The following is a 16,040-nucleotide window of genomic DNA, read 5'->3' as shown; positions in this document are numbered from 1 at the left end:
CCTCCTCCAGGCAGCCTTCCTGTTCTGTATTCTCACCCCTACCCACCATTCTCCTAATGGGCATGGCCTCCCCTTCCTCTGAGCCTCTCAAGAATCACCTAGCTAGCATTTTCTCTCTCAACTTACCTTACTGAATCTATTAGTTATGTGAAATTGCTGGTATTTCTGTCCCACAAAAATACAATTACATATGGTTCCACTTAATACTTCAGCTGTTTGGGGAGCTGATTTTTTTTTTAAAAGAGATGGGGTCTTGCTGTGTTGCCCGGACTGAACTTAAACTTCTGGGCAATCCTCCTGTCTCAGCCTCCCAAACAGTTAGGACTACAGGTACACACCACCACACCCAGCTAATCTTTTTATTTTTGTGTGTGTGGAGACAGAATCTTGCTATGTTGCTCAGGCTGATCTCGAACTCCTGGGCTCAGGCAATCCTTCTACTTCGGCCTCCCAAAGTGTTGAGATCTCAGGCAAGCAGCACCATGCTTGGTTGATCTGTCTTCACTCATACCTTAACACCTTTTCCTCTGCCAGGCGACAGTCTTTTGAGAAAAGCAACTATACTACCAATCCTGGACCCCCTGAAAGATCTGGCAGCACACACCTTGGGTGCTCAAGAAATATGTGTTAATTTGAATTTCAAACCCTGTCACAATAACTACTACAGTTTACTGACAGCCTACCCTGTCTGGGGCCCTGGACAGGAGTGTGCCTCTTACTTCATTAATCCTCACACCTACTTTATGAGGTAGGTAGTATCATGCCCATTTCACAGAGGAGGAAACTGACTCAGAGACTGTAAGGAGCATGCCCAAGGTCACACAGCTAGTAAATGGCAGAGGGTAATATAGACCAGGTCCCAGTCAACTCATGCAGGTGCCTGCTGTAGAGACCCATTGGCCTGTCTATGGCTCTATAAACAAGAGAATTTAGGGCTGTAAAAAACAACTTGGGGTCCAAGAAGGGAGACTTTGCAACCAAGAAATATTATTCTACTTTCCTTTTTTAAAAAAGAGAAATAGCTATGCCTTTTATATTCATTGCAAAAAGTTTTATACAAGGAAAAACTCCATGAACAATTTTTTCACGTAATTTGTTCAGGATTAAGACTAAGAGATTGAGGATAACACCAACATCTTGTATGTTTTTTACGTTCACTATCACAGTAGACACAGTGGGTATGGAAGACTCTGGAAAAGAGGAAATTGATAAAAATAAAGGAAAAATTTATACAACAGCAGCCACGTCTTTAGAGCAATGTACATGGTTACCACAGTACATGGTATTCCCATGGGCTCCAAGTTTATCCAGATGGATTAAAACCATCCACAGGCAAAGTGAGCTCCCAAAATGAGAGGCGGCCATTGCTGCCCCATAACTGGAGCTACTACTCCAGGGCCCATGCTGGCTGCAGCTGACCCTGTGTCTGGATTTTGAGAGCAACCAACTAACTGCCAGAAGCTGAGAGATCTGCCCCCAGGAAGGGAAGCTGAGCACCAGAGGAAGTACTTGGTTCTCCACCCCTGGAGGTCTAAGGTCTCCGTCTGGGAAGCAGAGCGTCCCACTCTGCATTTCTTCACAGAGCTGATTTGTAAACAGGAGCGTGAGTCATTAGGCAAGCATGAGTCCATTTGAAAGATCAGCCCAATTTTACAGCTAAGGCTATCCTATTCAGTCCAGCCACAGCAGTGACTCACCTTACTGCCTTCCACCAAAGGTGACTTGGTTAGCCCTCCACTTGTTTCTAGAAGGAACCCAGCAACATGAGGGTTTAATCCCTGCCTGCTTGCTTTATTTTCTAACACAATGCTGAGAGCAAAGAGGCAGAGTTACCGAAGTGCCCCAGAGAACGCGTTGGGAAAGAAATGAATCCGTGGTTGCCACAGACCACATGCTCTTCTTTATCTTCCACGGGCATTTCCTCATGGCCTTTATTCTTAGAGGAAATTGTACCTTATGGAAATGTTAAACACACACACAACCTCTCTGTACAGATCTAGATATTCTCCCATGCCTGGGAACCTCAGAGCCAAATTTATAGTTCACGTCCAGCATTGCATCAGGGGCTACTGGCTTTGAACTTGTAGAATTAACCTTACCCCTAACCTTATTCTCCACCTTATCTTACCGGGCTACACTGCTTTCCTTTCCTGTGTGTGTGTGTGTGTGTGTGTGTGTGTGTGTGGCCGGAAGGAGGTTTATTACCCCTTCAAGACCACACTTCCCCACCGCCCCCCAGCTGTCCTCTTTAATGTTCTTAATTATTTATTTCCAATCCTCTTAGAGAATACAAAGTCTTAATAAATGACTTCCAATTTTAGGGGGGTAGGAGATGTCTTATAGAAAGTTCAAATGTAAACTACAAAATCTTTTTATACCATGATAAAATAACTATAGTTTCTTCCCCCTCCTCCTTTGAGTCTTTCTTAAAAAACAAACAAACAAAAAACTCTTCAACAAATCCTAAAGACCAGGAAATAAACATCTGCTGAGTTTTCTGCTCAATGTCCATTCATGGTTTTTCTGGTAACAATTACTGCCAACTACTTAGGGGGCAGCCCCCTGACTCTAAAGCCATGTAGCTTAGTGGAGTGAACCCCACACCCAGCTTCAGAAGTGGGAAAGTTTACACAGTACAAGCTCACTCAGACACTGCAACCCCTTCCCATAGACACAGGTTCAGAATCAAGGTCACAGACTTGTAGACAAACATAAGATCTCTTTGGACTTGAATAAACCTCTGTGCAGTAAAACCAACTGGGAGGCTAGCAGAGCCCAGAATTGGAAAGAGATGGTTCTAATACATGGGCCTCTGGATCCAGCCATGCCTGATGCCTGACCGCTCTGGACTTTTCAGTTATGGATCAATACATTCATTTTGCTCAGGCCAGTCTGAATTGGGGTTGAGGAGACAGAGAGGAATTTCGACTGAAGCAGTCGTCACCTCAGCCAGACTGGCCTCCATAGTTGTCCATCCACGAATCAAGGGAGGATGTGGGAAAAACTGGAGGTGTTACAGGATAAAAGTAAATGAAGGCCTCGTGAGTTTCATTCTCCTGACATGATGAGTGGGCTGTTACAAGGCAAAGTACTGAAGTAGGGATTTGGCGCTTCTTGAAAGAATGAAGCAGGTGGCCAGTCTCTGCAGAAAGAAGACTAGGACCTTCAGCCACCACCCACCTGCTGGGATTGCCCCGAGGGCCCTCCTTTACCTCTTCTGTCCCTGTCAACGCCACTGGCAGCACTGAGCTATTTCATGTCATTCTGTGGTCTCCAAAATGCACCAAATCCAGAAAGTAGAGGCCACAGATGCTAACCAGCACTAAAATCTGCCTCCTGGCTTTCTCCAGAAACACTGCCTATTTGTGACACAGGACCTCAAGAGGTGTATTCCTCCTGTGGAAAGTGAAGTTATGAGGCTGGATCAAGTTAAGAGAGAAGGTAGACTGACAGGGCTGCTGGGTTTGAGTCTCACTGGTGGCTCAGCACCTGATGTCATTGTGTGCTAACCAGATCTGAACACAGTCACATGGATCAAGAATCAGGTGTGCCATCCATAAAGTCGTAGTAATATTTGTGTATTCCACTATCTTGCTTCTTTATGAGCTTACTGCCCCACTCCACAACTAGCTAGGTAATATTCAAAAGCTAATGCAATCGAATAGCACCTAGTAAGCCAGAAAATACTAATTGCTCTGCCAGGAAACATTTAAAAATGAACCAGTATAGAATGAGGTGAAAAGCATTTGAAAAACAAAACCCCTAAAAATACAAAGGCTCCAGAGATGAGAATTTTGTATGAAATAATGTCACTCAGGGCTGGGTGCGGTGGCTCACACCTATAATTCCAGCACTTTCTGAGGCCAAGGCTAGAGGACTGCTTGAGCTCAAGAGTTCAGGACTAGACTGGGCAACACAGCAAGACCTCGTCTCTACTAAAAATTTTTTAAAAAAGAAAAAAATTAGCCAGATGTGGTGGTGCAGGCCCGTAGCTACTCAGAAGGCCAAGGTGAAAGGTTTGGTTAAGCCTGGAAGAGCAAGGCTGCTGTGAGCCATGATTGTGCCCCTGCACTCCAGCCTGGGTGACAGAGGGAGACCTGAATAAAAAGAAAGAAAGGTGTCATTCAGAGTAAAATCGGCCAACAACCATTGGCTGTTAGAAGAATCTGAACCAACCTCATGGGCAAGAAGAAAAAGGCAAGAGCTTTACTCCTCTTTGCCTCAGAAAACTCCGTTGGTAATTAATTTTATGTGTCAGGGTATTTTTGGGTTTTTTTGTTTGTTTGTTTTGTTTTGTTTTGTTTTTTGAGATAGAGTCTCTCTTTGTCACCCAGGCTGGAGTGCAGGGGTGCAATCTCGGCTCACTGCAACCTCCGCCTCCTGGGTTCAAGCGATTCTTGTGACTCAGCCTCCCGAGTAGCTGGGAATACAGGCGTGCACCACCACTCCCGGCTAATGTTTTATTTTTTTGGTAGAGATGGGGTTTCACCATGTTGGCCAGGCAGGTCTCCAACTCCTGGCCTCAAGTGATCCGCCAGCCTCGGTCTCCCAAAGTGCTGGGATTGCTACAGGCGTGAGCTTCCATGCCTGGCCTTATGTGTCCGTTTGACTAAGTCACAGGGTGCCCAGATATTTGGTTATACATTATTCTGGATGTTTCTCTGAGGATATTTTTGAATAAATTTAACATTCACTGAGCAAGGCAGATGGCCCTCCTTGAGATGAGCAGGCCTCAGCCAACCAGCTGAAGGCCGGAATAGAATACAAGGCCAATCTTCCTCCGAATCAGGGGGCATCCTCCTGAGTAACTGCCTTCGGACTTGAGCTAAAGCAGTATCTCTGGGTTCGAGCCCTGCCAACCTTCGAACAGGAATTACACCGTCAGTTGTACCAGTCTTCCAGTCTTTAGACTAAAACTAGAGCTTCACCATGGACTCTCCTGGGTCTCCAGCTTCCCAGCTACAGATCATGACACTTGATGATGCAGATTATGGAATTCCATGACTGGGTGAGCCAGTTCCTTATTGCAAATCTCTCTACATAAACACATACATCCTATTGGTTTTGTGTCTCTGGAGAACCCTGACAAATACATGTGGATTCAAATTTTCATGTATTTTCTCCTCCACAGCAAGAGGGAACGGATTTGTGGGTCTCTGAAAGATCAGAGTTTTAAAATGAAGTGAGTCTTAGAAATCATCTAATCTAATTCTTTATGATTTTCTTTAAACCTCCAAGTCTAGATGTAAAAGGGCCTGTCCAGGACCACACAGCTAAAAAGGAGCTGAAACTAAAGCCTAGATTTTTAAAGAATAGAGTTGAAGGTTCTATGCATAAAGGGAAGAATTTTCTTTTGGAAATGTGGCTTCTTTGGAACAATAAGAAATCCATCTAAAAGAAGGATATTGCTAAGGGCCATTGCACTAAAAAAGCAAAGTAACGAACTGACAATTTTTAAAAATCGGTGAGAAAGTAACATCCTCATATTTCTTATCATTTATTCACACACAAGGATGCCAAAAACCAACCATCCAAACAAACCAACCAACCCCACGTACACACATGTAACCTTGGAGAGAGGTAAGGTCTTTACAGGTCACACTGATCCAGCTTTATGTACCATCAATAATTCTCACCTCTGAAGGTGAGGTAACTTTGATGGGAACTAATTATATCTTAAATACGCTGTCAACTTGATGCAAAGGCAAAGAAACTGCAATCAGGGCTCCAGATAAGCTACCATTTTTATCATAAAGACAAGCCAGTTCCTCCCCAGACTGGGATATCATCACTCACATGGCAAATTTATGCAATCCTTTTTTCTCATTATTTTTTTTTTAATGTGAGCATGTGTGAGTGGCAAGGTGTGAGTATGGGCCCACACTTGCGTGTGTGTGTGTGTGTGTGTGTGAGTGAGGGTATCAATATATGTGGAGGGCAATGTCCTAGAGTCACGAATGGCAAGTGTCCAGGTCACACACAGCACCTCCCTCTTCCCTTACTACCTCCATACCACACAGCCACTCTGCTCAAAGTTGGCCCAAGTTGAAACGTAATCACCATCTCTGCACTCAAGGCATGCAGAAATGAAGTCTACCTCAGCCCTCAAAGACCTCACCTGAGAAAGAGACAAGGCTCCAAACAGAAGGCAAAACAGAACAAGCACAGAAAGAGGCCACCTTTTCACATACCTTTACAAAGCACGGCTCACCCCTCCTCGACCTCAGCACAGACAGAGCGTAGGGCGTCAGTGTCACTGCCACCGTCACCCTCCCACTGACTAGCGCTGTACTCTCTGAATTCCTGAGGCTCAGCTTGACACAGCACATGAGGGTGCTGGCTGCTGGATGACTTCTAAGGGCTGTGTCGACCTCCAAAACACTCCACTTCTGTATGGCTAGCAGAATACCGAGGAGCGGGTTCGTTAGGGCCTTGACTCTCCATGTACAGAAGCAATGTGCCTGAATTTCTGGACATGGCCATTATATAATAAAAGGGTAAATTTATTAAAATAAGTCACATTCAAGGAGAAAAGGCTGCATGCATGCGTGCATGTGCACACACAAACATAAACACACACGCGCACGCACACACACACGCGTGCACAGGGCGAAGATTTCTTGTACTGAATAAAAGTTCAACATGACCAATAAAAAGTATTTTAGGAATATGGCATCATGAATAGGAATTTGCAGCATCATTTCAAAAGGCGCTTGTTGGCTAAAACAAAGTTTTGTCAACTGTTTCTTTTTTCCTTTGGGGTGGGGGGAGCGTACCCATCAAATATTGAGAAGTTGGAAACAAGATAATTTTTTTCATTATTGTATCATAAACAATACAGGGAAAAAGGGTAAAAAAATTTTTTTCAAGTTAGGAATAAAGTTATTAAAAAAGAAGTTATATGGGTAATTCTGAATAAAGGAGATGCTTTGACTTTTTAACTGTATCGACACTAAATTAGTTTTATACGTGAAGGTCAAGGCTTTACTGGGATGAAAAGTAATAAGGTGAAGTGGTTAACCTTACCATTATCCAAACTTGAGATATTAACCAAGGCATGTGGGGGGGAAAAAAAAGGTAGTGGCTCACACCTGTAATCCCAGCACTTTGGGAGGTCAAGGCAGGCACTTGAGGTCAGGAGTTTGAGACCAGCCTGGCCAACATGGTGAAACCCTGTGTCTACTAAAAATACAAAAATTAGCCAGATGTGGTGACGGGCCCCTGTAATCCCACATACTCAGGAGGCTGAGGCAGGAGAACTGCTTGAATCCAGGAGGCAGAGGTTACAGTGAGCCGAGATCAGGCCACTGCACTCCAGCCTCGGCGACAGAGCAAGACTCTATCTCAAAATAATAATAATAATAATAATAATAATAATAATGAAGTTCAAACAGACCTGGCTAACATTAAATCAAGTCTTTTTGCAGGCACATCTAATTTCAAGGACATCCATACACTAGCTGACACCAGCCATCACTCCCATTTGTTTCCCGCAACAGGGATGAGGTTTGATGCGACCTCAAGCAGGTGGAAAATGAAGCTTCTCCTTGCAACCTTCATATCCATTATTTCCCTATGCAACGGAGAGAACCTCTGTCCTTAACAGTATAATCTTTCCAGACAAGTCAGCGAGCAAGCATGAAAAACCATGCTCATCAATGACTTTGAGAGAACAGGAGTTGATTTCACATGTTTAAGCATAACACAGAAGCCATCCACCTTACTCAGCAATGACTGTCTATGAAAGAACATGAAGCAGAAGTTCGGGTTCAAGCAGCACAGGCTGCGGAAAGCTTTGTGAATCTAGCTAATGAAGTCAGCATTATACTGTGCTTATAATGAGATTCTTGCTAAAGGGGCGCTCCTTCTCCCAAGCAGCCTTTGGGAAGTAGTATTGGTGTGTGTTGTGTACTGTGAGCATCACTGGGCAGAATCAAGGGAGGGAGAAGAGGGTCTGATCAGGACTTGTGATGTGTACTAGGTAATTCTCTCTTTAAAAGCCAACATATTTCCTACAAAAAGAAAGTTAGCAGCCTAAAATGGGACTGACAAGTCAAGACAACATAGGGGCTAGGTGTGTCAGGGGATCTAGCTACCACTCAGGAAATTTAGATGGATTTGCTCTGAAAAAGAAAGCAGTGTTGGTAAACAGCGCCCTCCTCCCCTTTCAATGGGAATCAAATGTTTTAAAAAGTAAATAACAGGTTCCTGGAATACCCCTGGAATTTCTCCTGGAAATGCTTTCATAGCTCACATCTTGTTAGCCACAGGAACCCCAATTACATATCCTCTTTTCTCATTTCCACTAACCAATTATTAGCATTAGATAATAACACACTATTTTCTGCTAATATGTTTCCTGACAAGATCAAACTCCAGAGGGTCTTCCTGATGCAATAACTGAATAATTGTGCAAACGAGGGCTAATTTATGAGAAAATGTTATTTAAACCTTCTCGGGTGTTTATGAAAACAAACCATGTTGGTTAGGAGATACCATAAACGCTAAATTGCATAAAAATGTATGAAATGGAAATGGCTTTAATGAAAACAAGTTCTTTTCAGACATTATGAAAGGAGAAATCCCAATGGGAGCATATAAAGATATAAATATTCAAGAACAATGCATTCCCACGGGCAGGATCAACTTGCCACCACCTTGTTCAGAATGGGAACACACAAGGAAACTTGAAAACAAGACTTGCCGGCCCCATTCACTGGCAACCTTGGTTCCAATCCTTGCCCCAGTGTATGAATTCCAAAAAGAATCACAGTGTCACAAATCTGACTGCGTAGGCAGTCACCGCTGTGTCAGAGAGTATATACCCAGGGCATCCACAATGCCTTCTGCTTGGCCTATGGTGATGTGACAGCTGCCTTGTAACGTATTTGTAGTGTATTTGGGGTTTCTCAGCTTGAAAAGGAGAGGTGAAGTTTTCATGGCATAAGGGGTGTGGAGTCTGGGATGAATTATCTCTTACGCCACCCAAAACTTTGGCTATCTTCTAACTCCAGACATTTATAACTTTATTAGTACAAATCACGTTAAAGAGGACTTTTGAGAAGGGGGAAAATCCTAAATTGTGTGTGCGTGTATGTGGGCTGTGTGTGTGGGCTGTGTGTGTCGGCTGTGTGTGTGTGTGGTGTATCTGTGGTGCGTGTGTGTGTGTGTGGTGTATCTGTGGTGCGTGTGTGTGTGTGTGTGGTGTATCTGTGGTGCATGTGTGTGTGTGTGTGGTGTATCTGTGGTGCGTGTGTGTGTGTGTGGTGTATCTGTGGTGCGTGTGTGTGTGTGTGGTGTATCTGTGGTGCGTGTGTGTGTGTGTGGTGTATCTGTGGTGCGTGTGTGTGTGTGTGGTGTATCTGTGGTGCATGTGTGTGTGTGTGTGGTGTATCTGTGGTGCGTGTGTGTGTGTGGTGTATCTGTGGTGCGTGTGTGTGTGTGTGGTGTATCTGTGGTGCGTGCCTGTGTGTGTGTGTGGTGTATCTGTGGTGCGTGTGTGTGTGTGTGGTGTATCTGTGGTGCGTGTGTGTGTGTGTGGTGTATCTGTGGTGTGTGTGTGTGTGTGTGGTGTATCTGTGGTGCGTGCGTGTGTGTGTGTATGGTGTATCTGTGGTGCGTGCGTGTGTGTGTGTGTGGTGTATCTGTGGTGCGTGTGTGTGTGTGTGGTGTATCTGTGGTGCGTGTGTGTGTGTGTGGTGTATCTGTGGTGCGTGTGTGTGTGTGTGGTGTATCTGTGGTGCGTGCGTGTGTGTGTGTGTGGTGTATCTGTGGTGCGTGCGTGTGTGTGTGTGTGGTGTATCTGTGGTGTGTGTGTGGTGTATCTGTGGTGTGTGTGTGTGTGTGTGTGGTGTATCTGTGGTGTGTGTGTGTGTGTGTGTGGTGTATCTGTGGTGCGTGTGTGTGTGTGTGGTGTATCTGTGGTGCGTGTGTGTGTGTGGTGTATCTGTGGTGCGTGCGTGTGTGTGTGTGTGGTGTATCTGTGGTGTGTGTGTGTGTGGTGTATCTGTGGTGCGTGTGGGTGTGTGTGGTGTATCTGTGGTGCGTGTGTGTGTGTGGTGTATCTGTGGTGCGTGTGTGTGTGTGGTGTATCTGTGGTGCGTGCGTGTGTGTGTGGTGTATCTGTGGTGCGTGCGTGTGTGTGTGGTGTATCTGTGGTGCGTGCGTGTGTGTGTGTGTGGTGTATCTGTGGTGCGTGCGTGTGTGTGTGTGTGGTGTATCTGTGGTGCGTGCGTGTGTGTGTGTGTGGTGTATCTGTGGTGCGTGCGTGTGTGTGTGGTGTATCTGTGGTGCGTGCGTGTGTGTGTGGTGTATCTGTGGTGCGTGCGTGTGTGTGTGGTGTATCTGTGGTGCGTGCGTGTGTGTGGTGTATCTGTGGTGCGTGCGTGTGTGTGTGGTGTATCTGTGGTGCGTGCGTGTGTGTGTGTGTGGTGTATCTGTGGTGCGTGCGTGTGTGTGTGTGTGGTGTATCTGTGGTGCGTGTGTGTGTGTGTGGTGTATCTGTGGTGCGTGTGTGTGTGTGTGGTGTATCTGTGGTGCGTGTGTGTGTGTGTGGTGTATCTGTGGTGCATGTGTGTGTGTGTGTGGTGTATCTGCGGTGCGTGTGTGTGTGTGTGGTGTATCTGCGGTGCGTGTGTGTGTGTGTGGTGTATCTGCGGTGCGTGTGTGTGTGTGTGGTGTATCTGCGGTGCGTGTGTGTGTGTGTGGTGTATCTGCGGTGCGTGTGTGTGTGTGTGGTGTATCTGTGGTGCATGTGTGTGTGTGTGTGGTGTATCTGTGGTGCATGTGTGTGTGTGTGTGTGTGGTGTATCTGTGGTGCGTGCGTGTGTGTGTGGTGTATCTGTGGTGCGTGCGTGTGTGTGTGTGTGGTGTATCTGTGGTGCGTGCGTGTGTGTGTGTGTGGTGTATCTGTGGTGCGTGTGTGTGTGTGTGGTGTATCTGTGGTGCGTGTGTGTGTGTGTGTGTGGTGTATCTGTGGTGCGTGTGTGTGTGTGTGTGTGGTGTATCTGTGGTGCATGTGTGTGTGTGTGTGTGTGGTGTATCTGTGGTGCGTGCGTGTGTGTGTGTGTGGTGTATCTGTGGTGCGTGCGTGTGTGTGTGTGTGGTGTATCTGTGGTGTGTGTGTGTGTGGTGTATCTGTGGTGTGTGTGTGTGTGTGTGTGGTGTATCTGTGGTGTGTGTGTGTGTGTGGTGTATCTGTGGTGTGTGTGTGTGTGGTGTATCTGTGGTGCATGTGTGTGTGTGTGGTGTATCTGTGGTGTGTGTGTGTGTGGTGTATCTGTGGTGCGTGTGTGTGTGTGTGGTATATCTGTGGTGCGTGTGTGTGTGTGTGGTGTATCTGTGGTGTGTGTGTGTGTGTGTGGTGTATCTGTGGTGTGTGTGTGTGTGTGTGGTGTATCTGTGGTGCGTGTGGTGTGTGTGTGTGTGTGGTGTATCTGTGGTGCGTGTGTGTGTGTGTGGTGTATCTGTGGTGCGTGTGTGTGTGTGTGGTGTATCTGTGGTGCGTGTGTGTGCGTGTACACAGGCAGAGACAGTACACACATACGTTGCAAGGGTCAACCTCGTCTTGCTCCCTTTTCTTCTCACCAATAAAAGGATGGGGGCCAGGCACAGGGCTCATACTTGTAATCCTAGCACTTTGGGAGGCTGAGGGGGGCGGATCACCTGAGGTCAGGAGTTCAAGACCAGCCTGGCCAACATGGTGAAACTCCATCTCTACTAAAAATGCAAAAATTAGTTGAGTGTGGTGGTGTGCGCCTATAATCCCAGCTACTCAGGAAGCTGAGGCAGGAGAATCGCTTGAACCTGGGAGGTAGGGGTTGCAGTGAGCCAAGATTACACCATTGTACTCCAGCTTGGGCAACGGAGCGAGACTCTGTCTCAGGAAAAAAAAGGGATGAGCCCATCTGCCAGAATAAGCATAATAGGTCCAATGTTCTTGGATTCAGATGGCTCTGAGACAACACTCAGTTTTTAGGGTTCTCTTAAAGATTGTTGAGGGTTCCCCCTGCTTTGTAAAGTGAAAGACATCTTCATATGTCTAACAGGTACAGCCAATAAAGAAAAAAATCAGATTTTCTTTGAAAACTTTCTCCTGAAAGTACTTAAGGGACATTAATGCCAAAAACAGCAGGGTGGTGATCAGAACTGATTATAAAGCTGCTGGCCCGGGCTGGATCTCCTGAGAAGAGCAGCTCTCCCTGTGGCTGCCTGAACCCAGATGCAGGCAGGAGTCTGTGGCAAATCGGGACAAAACTACTAGTCCTGTCTTCAGAGCATCATCGTGCCTGGGCTTCTTAATATTTACAACAGGTAAAAGCAACCACCAAAACAGTAACAAACTTAAAAACCAAACCCAAAACCAAAAGGCTCCCCAGGCTGGCAAGGGGATCACCTGATCAGAATCTGCTGTGGCTGGCCCAGCACAGTGGCTCACGCCGGTAATCCCAGCACTTTGGGAGGCCAAGATAGCTGGATCACTTAAGGTCAGGAGTTTGAGACCAGCCTGGCCAACATGGTGAAACCCCCGTCTCTACTAAAAACACAAAAATTAGCCAGGCATTGTGGCAGGTACCTGTATTCCCAGCTACTCAGGAGGCTGAGGCAGGAGAATCACTTGAACCCAGGAGGTGGAGGTTGCAGTGAGATGAAATCACACTGCACTCCAGCCTGGGTGACAGAGCAAAATTCCACCTCAAAAAAAAAAAAAGATTCTGCTGTTGCCATCTGACCGATCCCTGCAGCTTCCAGGATTACAACCAGAGTAAAAAACGAAGACAAGGGAGATAGCACCTATCAGAGGCATGTTTCAGGCACTGGAGATAACATCTTAATCCTTAGCCAAACTACAGAAAGAGCAACAAACTGGGTGTGTGTGGTGGCTCAGGCCTGTGATCCCAGCACTTTGAGAGGCTGAGGGAGGAGGATCCCTTGAGGCCAGAAATTCAAGACCAGCCTATAGTGAGACCACATCTCTGCAAAAAAAAAAAAAAAAAAAAAAAAAAAAACTTTTAAGGAGCGGGGTGTGGTGGCACATGACTGTAGTCTCAGCTATCACTTGATCACAGGAGGTCAAAAGCCGCAGTGAGCTGGGATTGGGCCATTGCACTTCAGCCTGGGCAACAGAGTGAAATCCTGCCTCAAAAAAAAAAAAAAAAAAAGAGTAACAGTAACTAGAAAGTTACTAATTGCATTGATTAAAAAGGCTTTAGTGTTACAGGGAAACCATGAGTTCTAAAGTTATCTTTACCCAATGTCTGGTTCCAGGTAGTCTGCTGAGGTACGTATTTGTTGAAATGTGTGGACCACCGATAGACTTGGTCATCTTTGCCCCGTAACAGTCATTATCGTAGGAACACTTAACTTGCAATGAAAGGAAAGAGATCATTTGGAAAATGAAAGCAAATATGAACTAGCTTAATATATTTTTTTAATTCTGAAGCTTACCATCAACCAATGAATGGGTCAATAAAATATGGTGTATCCATATAATGAAATATGATTCAGCCATAAAAGGAATACAGTCCTGGTCGGGCATAGTGGCTCATGACTGTAATCCCAGCACTTTGGGAGGCCAAGGCAGGCAGATCACTTGAGGTCAGGAATTTGAGACCAGCCTAGCCAACATGGTGAAACCCCATCTCTACTAAAAATACAAAAAAATAAAAATTAAGCCGGAAGTGGTGGCACAGGCCTGTAGTCTGAGCTACACGGGAGGCTGAGGCAGGTGAATCGCCTGAACCTGGGAGGCAGAGTTTGCAGTGACCCGAGATCATGCCACTGCACTCCAGCTTGGGTGACAGAGCAAGACTCTATCTCAAAAAAAAAAAGAAAAAAAGAAAAGAAAAAGGAAGAAATGATGTGCTGATACATGCAGCAACATGGACAAACCTTGAAAACATTTAAGTTAAGTGAAAGAAGCAGTCACAAAGGACCACAAATTGTATGATTTCATGTATATATCTAATGCCAGAACAGGCAAATCCATAGAAACAGGAAGTAGACTGATGGTTGCTTTGGGCATGGGGGAGAGGGCAGAGTGGGGGAAATGGGGAGTGAGAGCTAATGGGTACAGTTTCTTTTGGGGGTGAGGAAAACGTTCTACAATGGCAATACTGGTTGCGTAGTTGTGTAAATATACGAAAAACCACTGAATTATATACTTTAAATGGGTGAACTGCATGGTATGTGACTAAACTTATTTTTTAATTCTGGAGTTTCAATCGGCATAATTGCCACTACCTTATCTCTGTGTAACTGCTTTGTATTTTAATTCTGAGTACATTTTATTGCAAAAGAATATACAACTCTGGGAAACAGGCAGGATAAGAATTATTATTCCCATTCTACAGGAAGCAGAGGTCCAAAGAGTTTCTGTTTTCTTTCCACTGCCTGGCTGCGTTTCTGCAGGACTCAGGGAAGAATGTAAATTACGGTGGAAGAAGGGGGACCACAGGTCTCAGCACCCCAAATCAGGAAGGGATGATAACTAGCTCTTGCCAGATGTCTAGAAAGGTTATGTAGGTGGATCATACAGACATGCTACTCAAAAAAAGGCATTGAAAAATGGCAGGCGGATTACTGAAATGCAATTCTTAATAGCATGAAATTCAGGTTAAACAATCTAGCTAAAAATGCAGGGGAGGGGGAAGAGTCACCTCTTTAGTTGATATCTGGTGGGGTGAAAATACACCCAATTAGATGTGTCCATATAATTTTCACATCAAACATCCTGTGCTCCCAAAGACAACTAATGGCACAGCTTGCTATGGATTTTCCCAAGTTTTCAAGAACAGTGACAGCCCTCTTCAACAAAGCCACTTAACAGAACACAAGGTTAAAGTGGGAACGGCAAACACTTGCTTTTCTTAATTTACACCTTTCATTTACTTCCCCAGAAATGTCATAAAGGAGCCATGGAATTTCTGATGTACTGTCAATAGATGCTTCCTTTCAAGAAGAGCATTTAGAAAGCAAAATGTGAATAATCCTAGAAGGTAATCTGGAGCTATAACTTAAAACGAATAATAATTAGCATTTTGGGAGAAGAAAGATGATTTGGGTCTGGGTCTCTCACTTTAACAACAACAACAAAAAAGACTAGTTCAGGTGTGGTGTGTTATGCGTGTAATACCAGCACTTTGGGAAGCCAAGGCAAGAGGATCACTTGAGGCCAGGAGTTCGAAACCAGCCTAGGCAACATGGTAAGACCCTACCTCTACAAAAAACAAAAAAGTTAGCCAGGCATGGTAGTGCACACCTATAGTCCCAGCTACTCAGGAGGCTGATGCTGGAGGATTGCTTGAGCCCAGGAGCTCGAGGTCGCAGTGAGCTATATGATCAAGCCAGTATACTCCAGCCCAGCTGACAGAGCAAGAGCATGTCTTTTTTTTTTTTTCTTTTTTTTTTTTTTTTGAGATGGAGTCTCGCTCTGTTGCCTAGACTAGAGTGCAGTGGCGTGATTTCGGCTCACTACAACCTTCCCCTCCTGGGTTTAAGTGATTCTCCTGCCTCAGCCTCCCCAGTAGCTGGGATTACAGGCGCATGTCACCACTCCTGGCTAATTTTTGTATTTTTAGTAGACACAGGGTTTCACCATGTTGGCCAGGCTGGTCTCCAACTCCTGACCTCAGGTGATCAACACGCCTCAGCCTCCCAGAGTGCTAGGATTACAGGCCCCGGATGCAAGATTCTATCTTTAAAAACAAAACAAAACAAACAAACAAAAAACTATTAGGTAAGTGGAAAACTAGGATTCTGACAAATGCAAATGCAATGACTTCACATTCTCTCTTTCACTAACCAGGTAGGATCTAAACCCATGCTGGACCACAGCAAACAAAATACAGCTCACAGGGAGCTTGTTCTCTGCATCACAGACCTTTCACAGCTTGAGAAGCTACTAGCTTTTATGTCAGCATGTTTGTGCAGTTTTAATCCTTTTTTTCTTTTTGAGGAATACCCTAGTAAACCACAAAGATATTTCTTAAACACATAAAGTAATTGGCAACATTTAAAAAAGGACAACTTAAAACATACAT

The 16,040-nt window shown here is 45.2% G+C and overlaps 1 protein-coding gene across 50 annotated transcripts in view; it reads right to left on the bottom strand.

Annotated features, from left to right (window-relative positions):
- Positions 1-16,040, bottom strand: part of TCF7L2 (transcription factor 7 like 2) — a 221,049-nt gene that overhangs the window by 78,384 nt on the left and 126,625 nt on the right. The window lies entirely within an intron of this gene.

Source organism: Macaca fascicularis, chromosome 9, assembly GCF_037993035.2.
Source record: "Macaca fascicularis isolate 582-1 chromosome 9, T2T-MFA8v1.1".
Classification (NCBI taxonomy): domain Eukaryota; kingdom Metazoa; phylum Chordata; class Mammalia; order Primates; family Cercopithecidae; genus Macaca; species Macaca fascicularis.
The sequence above is the reverse complement of the archived record's forward strand: the minus strand, read 5'-3'. Positions and strand labels throughout refer to the sequence as shown.